Source organism: Anopheles gambiae, chromosome 2 (assembly GCF_943734735.2).
Source record: "Anopheles gambiae chromosome 2, idAnoGambNW_F1_1, whole genome shotgun sequence".
Classification (NCBI taxonomy): Eukaryota; Metazoa; Arthropoda; class Insecta; order Diptera; family Culicidae; genus Anopheles; species Anopheles gambiae.
This window is the reverse complement of record NC_064601.1, coordinates 22,662,325-22,676,695: the sequence shown is the minus strand read 5'-3', so window position 1 is coordinate 22,676,695 and position 14,371 is coordinate 22,662,325. Positions and strand designations below refer to the sequence as shown.

Sequence of the window (14,371 nt, the reverse complement as noted above, 5' to 3'; positions counted from 1 at the left end):
CTTGTTGGACGGGAGAACCGCGCCCAAGGTGAAGGTTGGGTGCGAAGAACTTTGCCGTCTTCATTTAGCCCTACTTATCTGTGTGTCATGGGGTTAAAGCGATTTGAACCAGATTTATACGCTGAACGGTGCACAGTAATGAAACAGTTTGCATTACTTCCATTAAAGCAACTGCCCAGATGCAGGCAAGAGTGTGTTCCAGAAATCGATGTGAAGTCATGCTGATCACCACATCACAACACTGCACACCGTATCACACGCTCGATTGCTTCAAACCTATTCGACGGTGTCAACGGTGATGGACGCATGATTGGACGCTACGGTTCAGCACGAAACCCTTTTTCCGTCCGTGATCTCCCATCCTCTCTAGCTAGAATCGACATTCCGTTTGATCGATTCTGGTTCGTTCGCTCGGTATCCAAAAAAAACTTTGCTCAACCCATTGCATTTACTGGGTGAAGTGTGCCAAGTGTACGGACCAGATTGACGAATATTATCGCACAGGTTTGCGTGCTTTAAAGTGAGGTTTAGACGGGCCCTCATTTTGAAGGGTTTCATTAGACACGCCAGTCAGTTGGTGTGAGTTTTGCGGTGTGCGTGTTTTATCGGTAAATGCCTTTTGGTCTTTTCGCATTTGCTCAACGCAACCTACGAGCTGTTGTCGGTCGTGGAAGATTGGTTGCAGTGTTTAGCGAGTTAACATTTGATGCAAGATAGAGTTGACGGTGTCAATTCATGCGAACGAAAATGCACCTTTTCTATTGCTTTCTTTTTTGCTTTGCAGTGGTTATGCCTACAGCATGTTTTGAAGATTCTAGAATAGATTCTCTTTCTCCATCCTACATCTTATTCTCATAACTCTTTCTCCTATTATTTCTGATCCTGTATCGAATACGTACAGGTAATCTATTACTAGACTCAAACAAATTTTCTACTCTTGTTATAGACAGAATTTTATCCCAGCTATTGTTGTTATCCCTAGTCTGTTGTTCTCCAATTCTCAAATTAAAATCAATTCAATTCTAATATCTCTTGTATTCAAACCTAGTTGTTGTCTTCTTGCATTCTCTTGATATGTAGATGTTTACATCTGTGATGTATCTCTTAAAAAACACACAGACTGCATGGCCACATTCACTCAACATAAGAAGTATAACAAAGGAAAAGAACAATCCATAGCTAATGCATCCAAATCTTAATTATCGTCCCGTTTCAGTTTATAATGTAAAGAACATGACCGTTATCTGTAAGCTGGTTTTCATCACTATTCACCAACAGGTTGTTAAACATAACAAAAGACGCCTGTTAGCTAGTGAAAATTTAATCACACTCCCTTTTCAGCCAACTGCAAGATCTCACATCAAACTGAGCGAGATTAATATTGGCAGATTAGGCAGTACTTACCGTGCTTATGACTGTTTGCAAAGATTGTTTGACGTTTACTTTTGAGCTCATCTACCGAGCTCTGGCCAGCAGAGTACTTTGACCCTGTTATATATTCTTTCAAAACGTCTATTCCACCTCCCATCCACATCCCCCGGGAAGTGACACATAAAAGGGTGCTGGGGACCATAATGTCACGGCAAGTACCCAAACGCTCCATCCCGAATCCTCCCTCTCGACCGGTAATCCTGTGGTGGTAGTGGTGGTGTAAATCTTACAGCACATTAAAGACGACATGTTTAGCGCTGCACGTTTCGCGCACGTTGGCAAGAAGGATTAGGTAAGGTTTCATTACCGCGGCACAAGAGACGGCGTGGCGGCCCTTATTTTTGTGTTTCATTTTTGTTTGTTTTTTTCCTCTACATTGTGGTTTGGCTTCCGGTATTCCTCTCGGTCCAACGGTCTCACCGGCCGGCTGACGAACGTAATAAAACCCTTATTTATTCCCCGCACAGCGTCGCCAAGGGAGCTGAGGAAATTGTTAAGCCGGTAACGTATATATATACACTACCAGATTAGAGATTACAAAGAACGGAAACGGATCGGGGAAAGAGATGAGCACAGCGACACATTTTGTACGAAAATAAACTCAATGCCACTGGTATTCTCAAGACAAAAAGACCTGTGCACAAATTCCGTGCGACACTAGTCCGAAAATTGACATCACCCCAAGAAAGAGAGAGAAAAAACCCCACACTGGGTGTAATAAAAATTTACACTCTGTTTGCTTCCCCACGCTCATCCCATTCCAAGCTAAACTTTTTAAAATGGACCAAATTTTCTCGTAACCACCGATAACCGTACTAACCCCGGGTTGGCAGACAAAACATAAAAGGAGAACGAGGAGAATATTCCTGCACACAATGTGTAAACCGTCCTGCACTTCTTCACCGCTCACAGGTCAACAGAACGCTGGACAAAAAGCGGGCTTTGTCGAAAAATTATAGCCTTTTTGGAGTTTTTCTTACATCATCTTCAGGCCGGGCCCGTGTGTAGCCCGTGGGCTGATGTTTTATTTAAACGCTCTCCGGCTGCATCGTCCCACACTGGTAGTGAAACAGGTTTTAACACTTTTCCTGCCTCCCGTGCAGGAGTGCACCGGCGAGGGCAACAAAAAAAAATGGGAAGCTTTTCCCCTAGTGTAAGGCTTACAGTAACCGTTGGGGTACGTTTGTTGATTACGTGTAAAGGAAAATCCGGAGCGATTTTTTCCACTAATGCTAGCTACTTGGAAGAGAACTGTAATTCCATTCTACGATAAAAATGGTGGAATGCTTTTCCATCCTGCGCGGTGGCACACACACACTCATTAGCGAGCGGAAGAATGGCAAAGCGGAGTAGTTACTATTACCAACTACATCAGCTTTGGGAAAATGGAGAAAAATACTCCCCAGAGAAGGTGTGTGTGTTTGTGTGCATCGTGAGAAAACTTTATAATCCGCGGCTTTTACCTCAACCGGTAGGGTTCTATTTTTAGCGCGCTTAAATTGTGGAATTGGCTCACAATGGTTTCCGTTTTCAAACTTCAAGTTGGAGTGTGTAAAATTTCGCTCCCTTCTTTAAAAACACTTACACCAAATCGCCTCACTCTTTTGCATACGGAAATAATTGAATAAATTTAATTTACTTTATGGTTTTATGCTGTAAGGGCTTCATATTTATTGCCAAAGTTGGAATGCTTTTAGAGCCGTCCACTGTTGGGACGGATCGGTCCGGTCGGTTCGGTTAGGTTTTTGCAGATTAAATTGACCAACCCAGCAACCACCGCCGTTAGAACCTTTCGAGCGGAAAATTGTTTGCCATCCACTCCCGCCCGCTGTTTCATTTCCATTGACTCGCTCTCCCTCTCTCTCTCTTTCACTAACAACATTAAGCATCATCTGCAAATGTAGCTCGCGATGAGAGTCTATCTTCCCTTTCCAGCCAATTGTAGAATTAGTTTCAAACTTTGCCTTGCCTGCCTCTAGCACCGGTAGAAGCCACTCTCCCTTTGACTCGTTTACGCTGTTCACATGTTGACAGGGGATCAGAGTTTTTCTATTGATTGCGTTTGTACGCGTGGTGCGGCTCATTTCACTCTCCCCCGGGGGCCGTTTGATACAGACAGAATGCGAGAATAATAGTTGGGTGGCCGTTGTTTGATGCATTGTATTCATGGGAAAACTTTTCCCGATTGTGGAGAGCCCCTTGCTGTAGAAGCCCCGTCAGTGATGTGGTTAGAGTTTCGTCGAAAGGGTTTTGCGGCCGGATTGGGTAAGTTTAGTTTGTGTTTTCTAGCCATAGACCGGAGAAATTTTGAACGTTATAGCCCTTAGAACAAGTTGAGTCGTAAAGCATAGTCAAAGAATTGCCACAAGATGTATTTGGGGCTTTCTTTTGAGGCCTGCGATAAAATTAAAAATCATATTTCACTGCTATTTTGAAACGCGCTCCGGCTGGAAGTAGCTGCAAGATTCAGATTGCAAAGAAATGGCTTGACTCTAAAGAAAGAACCAGCGATCAGGTCGACGAAACACGATCTCTTCCGAGAATGATTTAGGAATTAAAATGGCCCAAAGGTGGGCCAAAATGGCCCCTCGTGTAGCAGTGAATTAGCGAGCCCATTTCGTTTGGCTTCTTATTACATCCACTTCCTGAGGCATCGAAAGATAGCACTTTTTGTTGAGAGACATTTTTAGATAGGCGAAACCCATTTCCATGAAAACAAAAGTCATGCAAAAGTGGTTGATAAATGATAAAAATAACTCCGGCACGAGTAGTTTACCGGAAGAATTGTAATAAAAATCAATATTATGTCAAATCCTGCAAGTGAACACCGGCCTGGTCACGTTACGATCGCCCTGTTATGGACCCTTTTTTATCCACTGCAGAGGCTCGAAAGTGCCGGATAATGGTTTGCTGAACCGCATTTACATCCCGAGAGTGGGAGCAACATGAACATGAACCACTCAGAAATAGCATCCCAATCCCCTTTGGGGAAGGGCGATTGGTTTGAATTTCTTATTGATCAGTATGGTCAAGTTCAGTGTCCATGTTCAAACCGAGCTGAGTTTGTTGGTTTGTTGCCCTCCTGGTCTACTGCTGGACAGGGGGAAACACACACACACTATCCTTTAATGGCCTGTTGGGAAAGGCCGGTCAGTTAGAAGGAACATAAAAACGAGCAGGCTCCATTCTCCACTGTGACAGGCTCTGTGAACACACTGTAGGTCAGGATTAGTTTGCCGCTTTGTGTTGTACTCCCGTGAGATCATGTATCACTGAGTTGGTGTAGTGTGGTTTGCAAAATGGCATGGATTTAGTAGGATACCATATGTCCAAGTGTGACAGGGTATAGTTTTAACCGAACAGGGTTTTATAATGGACAACGGTAGAGTTCCGTTGAATATGTTTGAATTAATGATTTGAATGTAAGCACCATTTTGACCTGTCACATTGGTACCGTTCCTAATGAAGCTACATAAATTAAAAATCATACACACAAACACATGTGGCACACGACACACAAACAAAGGCCAGGATTAGAAGTCACCGAATATTGTAAATTACAATTTTATAACAGCCTCCGATGGGAATGAGCTGGCCCGATTTATGGGCTCCTATTGTTACTCACCCATAATGCCTTCCGAATCATTTGCACGGATATATTAATGTTGTGCTACATAATTACTGCCCGCGCAGTAGAACAACGCATCTGCATAAGAGACAAGGTTGCGGCAGCACGCTCCCACCGTAACATGGCTGAACTTGCCATTAAATTTTAAAATTTATTACTCGGAACCCGGTGGTTCCTTTGTTGTTGGGGTCGGGCTCGATTCGTCAAGCTCGGGATGGGTCAGAGTTTTGGTGGTACAGCTTGTCCAACATTCCGGCTTCCGGCTGAACGTCATCGATTTTGCATGGGTTTCCATACACACTCACGCCACTGTGTAAGTCACGGGAAGCTTTGGAACGAAAAACGGTTTTATTTATTACGGCTTCCTTCCGATGGTACCGATGATGATGCTGGTCCTATACAGCAAAGTCCTACAGCGGTGCATCGTGCAAGCGTGCAAGTGTGGTGAAATTGTAGCGAGAGCGCCAACAACACCTACAGCCGAACGAAGGCGGCGATGCTGTGGCAGTCCTGGAATTCCAGCGAGACTACCTACCAGAAGCTTTCTAATATATTATGGGGGTATAACATCAGCCTTGCTAGTTGGAGGTTTACCGTGCACCCGATTTTGGGATGCCTGTTTTTATCCCCACTGCCACTTGGTGTGTTGCTGAACGATGTAAAACTTTTATTGGCAAAGTTAGCATAAACTTCTACGAAGGAGTTTCCTTTCCTCTATCATCCCATTCCCATTTTCAAGGCATTTATTTGATGCTTCCATGCAGTAGAGAATAAATGATACGAATTTAAAATTGATGGGTAGCAGAGATTTAGATTGTATTTTGAGCAAGTAGCCAAGGCTTCATCATACAATGCCTCTAGCCAGTACCCTTCTAGAAATACGTATACATTTTTAAATTTTCAGATACATCCAGTGACTCATTCGAATGGTGCTGGAGTGATATGGGATTAATAATAAAACAGCATTGATGTAAGAATCACTTTCTCCTCTTCGAAGAAAATCTCCGTTCCCGGAAACTCGTTCTTATCGGATAGTAGTAGCACTTCGAAAGAAACACTCGAAACAATTGCATCTAACGTTATTGATTTGTTCGAGCTGAATCCCCTTCCCTTCACTTTTAGCGCAACAATGAAGGCACACTGGCACGGTGAGGTTCGTGTCGCCTGTGCTCACTAAGCTTGTCATTTTCCAATTAAAATCTCATCGAGTGAGGGGTTTTTGTGGCTCTCAGTTGGTGGTAATACAGCACTCACTGATTTATTAACTTCCATCACGTTTCGAAGCACACGCACGGGCTGGCGATTTTCAAACCGGAAGCCGGGGACTGTGGTACACTTAAAACGTGATAAACGCTGCTTGGTTGCGAGTTTCAGGGAAAGATAGAGTGAAAAAACAGCCAGCTTATTTCCTTCCGTACGGTTTCGTACTGATTGCTGCCTGCCCTCAAGCCGGTTCTAGCCAGAAGAGGAGGAGACCAACATCGGTGGAGAACGGGTAAGCTAATGAGCGGCCAGTATGCGGCATGGTGTTAATAGGTTTGAATTGTCTCCAACACGCGTGTGTTGTGACCGATGGGTAGAAACGATTAGATGTGAACATGAGCATGCCGGTAAACGGTTTCACACAGGCAGGGCAGGCAGTTTGTTGTATTGTTAGAATCTGCCATTCCCACATTAGCATTTAATTAATTAGCTTGAAGATTTGCATGAAGCGAGCGTTTGAATAAATACCTAAAAATCGTTTGTTTCATCACGTGTTGAAATGAATTATGCAGGAATCTGTTAACAACTTGTTTTGAATTGAAAGCATCTGCTCTGATTTAAATCATAAAATACTTTGAATCAGATGCATTCCTTTATTACACGACGAAGGCCAAGAAATTTAAATTTAATTTTTGCATTCCTTGTTCATGCAACACAAAACAGGGAAACAACGGAATGAAAGGCCCTCAGAGTAGTGAAATAAAAACATTCAACAAATTGTATTGTCGAGAAAAAGTTCTACGAGATGCCACGTGCCTTGGTGTCTTGCGCACATCAAACGGGAAGCTGGCTCGAGTTTTATAATAAAAGACTCGAATGGGAAATAGAATAAAACATTGTACACAAACAATCGACCAGCCCAGCTGGGCGTACAAGAACTTGTTCCTTGTTACACCCACAGAAAGAGAGAGAGAGAGAGAGAGAGAGAGAGAGAGAGAGAGAGAGAGAGAGAGAGAGAGAGAGAGGATAAGAGAGAGAGTAGATAAGAGAAGACAAATCCAAGCACCATAGTTGTGTTGTACCAGAACCAACTAAAAGTCAACCAACATCCTGCCTGATCGGGCAAACATTACATTTTATTTCGCCCTCCGGGGAGTCGCGGAAGAGACCTGCATTCGAAACATTTCCACGAACGAAACAGTGGTAAGAACATTAGCGGAAAACGACGAGTGCAAAGCAAAAACAAAAAACCCGACAGTTCGCATCTTTATGAGAAAATGTCGCTCTAGCAAAATCTCCAGCGAGCGTGCTTTTGTCGTTGGACCATCAGCATCACCTGTTACTGGCAGGGGGTATATGCAAAGCGGGGACGCGCGGATCCAAGCATCCAATACACGGTGAGGCTCCACAGCAATATGGTACCGACGGGCGAAATGTTTTATTAGCGTCTCCTTGCTGTCGCGTGCCCTGCCGCTAGGCGTTGTCCTTTCGGCTGCAGAACACATGACTACAAACAAAAACTTCGCTGAACAAAAACACCAACACACACACACACACACAGGCACTCGCGAAGGCTGGTCGGTGGTCAAGTACAAAGCTGGTGGCGACGGCCAGTCCCTACCCGAAGGATCATGTTTGCATGCCAAGAAGGTACGAAGGAAAGTTTGCCATTTTGATTAGATTTTTCTCGCCTCCGCTGCTAGCCGCCACCGCTGGCACTGGGTGGGGCTCGTGTTACTTGGGAATGGAAATTTCATTTTCGTTTTGGAATATTTTTTTGTTGTTGTGCCGTCGAATGTTTGGTTTTTCTGCCGTCTCACATTGATTGACTGTGTTTTTGTTTCGTCCGGTTCGGTTTTCAGTTTTTGCTCGCAATCAATAACAAGCTCCATCGCTCCGCTCCGAACAGCTTCAATGCTGTAACACTATCCATGGCAATTGCTTGCCAACCAGTCGAATCGATTCAACGACAGTTTGGTTTTTCGGTGCAAGCAATGCCAGAGAGCTTGGCCGGTGCAGCTGGAAATCACTTCAATCAGACGTACACCTTCCGGCCGCTTTGCGAAGGGATATCGCTTCCAGTGTTGTGTAGTAATGGAAATCGATAGCAAAAAGCGTATTCCAACGTACTTTAACATCCTTTTCCCGTTGCGCTCGAAGCGACGACACGTCACGCTGGTATGCAATTGGTTGCAAAATTGCTGGAATCGATCTCCAATCCACTGCGTGTGTGAGCCTGCCGGTTTTTTGGGTTTGCAGTTTTTTTTTGCCTTCTGCGCCCAAGGACAGCCGTTCGAGGACGATGCCGAACCGGTTGCACAGTCGTCCGTTGTCCGTTTGGAAAATGTTCAATTCCCGGTACGAACACAAATGGAGCGTTGCGTCCTACAATGGGAGCGCCTTGCGAGTGTCCTTGTGCTTCCGGGAAGTTTAGCTACCGCACTGGAATGTTAAATGCGTGCAAAATGGAAAGACACATCTTTCCGGGCATTCCAGGAACCGCAAGCGGACGACTAACTGGAACTGCATGGCAGTACTAGGTAGCTCTTTGTGTTACCAATGTCTCATGGGATCCTTAATGGAGATATTTCTTGCGTTTTGAGCGAATATCCATACACCAAGTGGAGCCAAACAGCAGGTAGATGGTAAAATACATCCATGGAAATGAAACATCCAAACGTTACTGAAAGACTACGTCAGCATTGGCAGGAACAAGTTTATTTACTGCTACCTGTCTAGCGGTAATTAGCTCTTAACATTTCAGTTCTGAATAAGACACGGACCAAACTAGTCTTACAACCCATTACTGCTTGCTTGAGAGCAAAACTCGAACAGTCTCAATTTATTGTCTCTGCCAAAAATGGCAACAGACACACAAACGCTCGCTGGGATGCTTGATAGAAGTTCGTCCGGGTGTGACATTGATGAATTAATCCTAGAATTAGATCCATCAGCTCTTCAGCCACGGCTAGTGAACCGTTGATGGATGACAGAGTGAATGCGGTACGTTGATCACCTGTCCGCGAAGTGGAGAAATTGTAACACTCGAATATTTGCTCCAAAAATAGCGACCTCTTTGTCAGATACTTTATCGCAGCTCACCGAGAAGTAGGTTATCGTGCTATCTATTGTTTCCGACCCATGTTCACAAGTCATGCGAAGTAATACCTTCCCAGAAGTAAACTTATATTGTACTTCAAAAAACCGATTCCACCAAAGACACACTTCAAGGTTGGACGGCACCAGCACTAGACACCCGGGTGCCAACGGGTAACTTACGGATCAAGTACCGGTTAGCTTTGACTTCTTTCTTTCTTTGCTGCCTTCGCCAAGGGGGGGGAGGGGGGGGGGGGGTTGCCACCAACGTGGCCATCTGATCGGTAACACCCATTTTTGGTAGACGGCCTGTCGTCGTCCATCATCGTGTTGGTGCGAGCACTGTCTCCAAGTGCTCGGAATGAAACCCGGGAAGCCATCTGCAAACCCGTTTTCGCGTGAATCATCACCGGCTCTAAAGTGAACCGCTGGGTTAACTTCTGGGTCGCATTTGGTTGACAAGCTGCACCGGAGGAGGGGAGGGGGAGGGGGTGATATGTATCGGTCGTGAGTTGACATTCTCCCCTTCCCTTGGGTGGAATAAAGTGTATGCAAACGCGTTGGCGTAAAGAAAGTGTCAATGCTCGAAGATCTGACTGTTCGGAGCGGCGGGTATGGCAGGAACTTTGAGATGAAAAAGACACAATCAACGGGTGTGTGTCGATTTGTTTCGTTTTTTTTCCTCAACAAACCACTTCGCAACAAGCTCTTCTTTTGTGGCTGCAAAGACATGTACAGCATCAAACCGGGAAGCAATAGTGGCAGCGACAAAAAAAAACCCTCCGTGCAGACACCTTTCTGGCACTCAGCAAGGGGTGTGACAGTGACCACAGGATTGCTCGGGAGCACCCAACGGTGTGGTTGGGTGAGTTTTGAATTTCACCAGACTGGCTGACGACGCTGACGACAAAATCGAATAAAAAATGTGAAAAACAGATGTGTAACGAATAAGAGACTCGCGCTCGTTACTAGTGTTTGCCCGCGGAGTTTTGCTGCGTAATCTGACAGTGGCAAGATAGATGACATTTTGGTCGTATTTAAATGATCGCTTTTTTGCGTACGATTACGACCGAAGCTGGTCACTTGATAGCTTGTCACCGGGACTGATCTCTCTGGTGGTATCGTCGTGTGTCATGTAAAAGTTTGAAATGAAAAATTATACACTTTCGGTGGGTTGTTTTGTTTTTTTTTATGAAAAAACAAAAATATATCGATACTGCGAAAGCTTTGCCCTTGTTGCTTGAGCTGTTTTGTTTAAATCCTCACCTTCACATTAAAGAGTGTGAGGGGACGTGGAGCAGTGTTTTGGGGTTCTCTCTATGTTGCTTGAGTGGAGTCGATCCTCCCCATGGTGTGTTGGCACGTGGGTGGACGCTCGTGGCCAGCCCGATGGCAACGGGTATCAGCTGACCCGGGCCATGCTTTTGCGGTCAGCAACAGTACCACGCGCGCCCGACCAAAGAGCCATTAGTGTTAGGATTGTTCGAGAAGCAGCTTGTGATGGTTTGGGTTTAATTTTTATCGTACCATTCTTGGACCGCTGGACCGACCGATTATGTGTTATAAATTGGTTCGAACGATGATTCGTCAGACCGTGCTCGAAAAAGCTGCCATGGTAATGTGAAGAATAGCTCAAAAACCGGGACGAACGGAATCGGAAAAAGAACAACGTTATCAAGTGGTAAAGATTGAGTTTTTTTTATCAAATCGTATTAGTGCTATAAAATAGAAATACAAAATGTGTTTTTGGCATTTTGTTTTGTCCTAGCATTACGTCACCAAAGCATCGAAACAATGTTGCGAAATGGTTCTGAAAGCTTTAAAGTTACAGTCTGTTGCATTGGCATTTGCAGTTTTATTGCAGTTTTATCATTTCCCGACGATTGAAATCCATATCGTGAGTGCATTTTGTTGTTGCGAAAGAATATAACAGATTTTGCAGATGATGACAAATGATTGCTAATAAAGATGATAGTTAGGTACTGAAAAAAATACAATTAAAATATTCACAAACATCCTGTTCAACGTTCTGGTACTATCTCAAATTGACAAGCTGACAAGGTCATAAAACGTTTTTTGCGATTTTGTTTCGCTGGTTTGCGCTTATTCGATGATGCACAGTGCTGCCTGCTAAAGCTATAATTTACATCAACACATAGTACGAGTCTGGTTCGACCAGTCAGACTGGCACCGGAGATGAGAAGTTGTGACCTCGTCAGTGTTCTGAATAGGTATCTATGAATTATATGATAACTTTGACTTTATAGACTTTATAGACTTTATAGGTCGGAATCCTTATGAAGTCTTTAAAATAATAAGAAATACTTCGAAAAAAAATACAGATAGAACTAAGTTTTATAAAAATAAGAGAAGACAACCAATACAAAAAACCTTGAACTAAAGCTAATTACTACTAGCATAAAGCCCAACAAACAGTTTTCCGTGAATAAAACGTTCCACAAGCATAGGGTCAATCATACAGCAAATCGTACAATATTTGCTTATTTCAAATGCACATGTTTCACCACTGCACATACGCTAATGCATTACATATTTGTCGAATGCCCAATGGTTCGATTACAACGAATTGCGACAGTTGTAGACATTTGTAGAACACCTATTTCACCATCGCACGATGAAACGGCGCGGTTTTACCCTAGCAAACGCACACCTCCAGCGGGGAATTCATAAATTTCACCAAACTTTGAAACATTTGTCATCCCAGCCCAGGGGTGGCGTGTTTTCCGAACCATTCCCACCCCTGTACGCTCCAATCCAGCTCACCAGCCCATCTGCTGAAACCCGTAAACTTCCCGCGAACCAGTCTATCCAAATACAGCGTACTGTTATATTCCCGTCCAGGTCTCCCACCTCCCTCATAATCCTTTTTTGGCGAGAGGTGATCAGACAAATCTCCCGCACGCGGAGGCTGACTCACCAGCCGCGAGCCGGCGGGTGAATTCCGATGCTATGCTGCCGTGCATGAGTAAATTGGCTCATCCAGGCAGGAAGAGAAGAACAAAACCGACCACACCACAGACCGATTGGGACCACAACAAATCATAAAATTAGCATTTGCAAGCGTTTTCATTGATAGAACGAACACTCCCACTTCTAGCGCGGTTTGACATTTTCGGGGCTCCAGATAGGGAGCTAGAAATCGATTTGCTCTCGTGCTGGACGATTGAATTGGCGATTGCAAAGCACCTGTTAGTATTTTCGCAGTGCTAACAGTGAAGAACAGCACATTCTAAAACGGTGTGTTGTTTCCTGCTTTGGTTGTCACGGTTTTATGTGAGCCGATGAAGATCGATCGACAGCCAATGCAAATTAGATCTCGATCGCAACCAACCGCTTTGCCACCGATCGTTAGTGATCGCAACCGGGAAAGTGATTCGTGGACGGGACGAAAATTTGCATATGAAACAAATTCGACCGCAGGATGAAGCGTTTCGCATTTCGGTTCGTTCTGGCGGTGTGATAAATGTTGGCCGGTGTTTGTGCTTTTCGGTGCGATCAACACAGCGTCAGCTTAGCGTCGAACGCGTAAATTAGCACGACAGATGGACGACCGTGTTAGATATTTGGGTTCCACAAAAAGCAACCATCAATCTTGCTTTGCTGCTCGGTATGCTTTTCCGGTTGGTACGACGGGAAAATGTTAATTTTGATAACGATGTGACCATGTTTGAAGTTGGCGCTGCATCGAGAACATTCGAGAATGTTCTGCGTGGAGGCGTTTAGCGACACGAAACTGATTCTGGGAAAGGTTGCTCACGGGTTTTGGCGGGAGCTTGCTTTGATGTTACCGGTTATGGATTTATTGAAAAATTATTTAATTATTATTTAATCGATTTGTGACGCATACAATCGAACGTTTCATATTAATGGTTGATTTCTTTACGAGCGGTGCTGTTCCACTCGACCATAAACAATTATTTATTAACACATGCCAGCCCCAAACGCGTGGCACTGTTGATGGATTCAACCACTAATACATGCTGATGGAAAGCTCATCCTTTGGAAAAAGGAAAATCCATCCCCTTGCCACCACCGTCTTGCAAAGTTTTCGTGATCTGTTTCGTGCCGTGACGTTTTGACGCTTGCCTTTGACTTTTCGAGGATGTTTTCTTTTCGGTTCAGCTATCCATACCGCGCCCTTAGGCACACCATATTGACCAGCACCCTAGGACCGAGCCGGCAGTCACGTTCTGCGTTCAGCAGACATTCCAGACGCTTCTTGAGCGGCACGGCTTCGCTAACGAACTTGGCTCGCATCAGTGTCGTACGATACGTTGCGAACTTCGACCGCTCTCGACGAAGCTCATCAGATGCGACCGGGTGCGGTGGGCAGGAAAATTGAATCTTTGAAACTTTTTGACGCACAAACACACATATATTTGCGGTTCGTGTTCATGGCTCGAGGGTTTTCTCTCTTTCCAAATACAGCACACCGTCAGAGGTAGTGGGACGGAACAGCATGGCCGAGGGGTACCCTGTTTACTGTGCCACTGCTGCGGGTGGTGGGCCGGTTTGGGCTACCGGTTGACCATAAAGCATGAGCAAACATCGGTCAAGACTACCCGGCAAGGGCAAAACTTTCCAGGGAAGGAGATTTGTTGTTTTCCTTCGAAAATGTTTGGTGTGTAGATTGTGTTATCTTGCTCGGAAAGTGTGGCTTAGAGAGAAAATTTCCTCGTTAGCTCAAGTTTCAAACACAAGACTGCAAAACGGAGCGCAGACGTTCTAGTAAGTATGCGTTTAATGGAAAAGGCAATTGGGTTGGTTTTCCAATAAATAATAGCAATTTTTTACAAATTTATAAATAACTCGCAAAGTTATTATATCGGAATAGATCTTGTGAAGGACATTTTACTTACAGTTTAATTTGTTTTCAGGTTCTATGTAATGTTTGAGCAGACTTTCCGTACAGATGCAGCTCCCTGTTTGCTCTGCAAATTAAGACAGAAAAAGTTATTTTGAGTGATACTTCAAAAGCCAATAGAAGAAACA

The 14,371-nt window shown here is 44.4% G+C and overlaps 1 protein-coding gene across 1 annotated transcript in view; it reads right to left on the bottom strand.

The window, feature by feature from the left end:
- Window positions 1-14,371, bottom strand: part of LOC1273401 (uncharacterized) — a 68,219-nt gene that overhangs the window by 23,328 nt on the left and 30,520 nt on the right. Inside the window, exon 3 of the mRNA XM_061646981.1 lies at window positions 14,239-14,310. The gene's annotated coding sequence lies outside the window, so the exon portion shown is untranslated. The remainder of the gene's footprint in view (window positions 1-14,238; window positions 14,311-14,371) is intronic.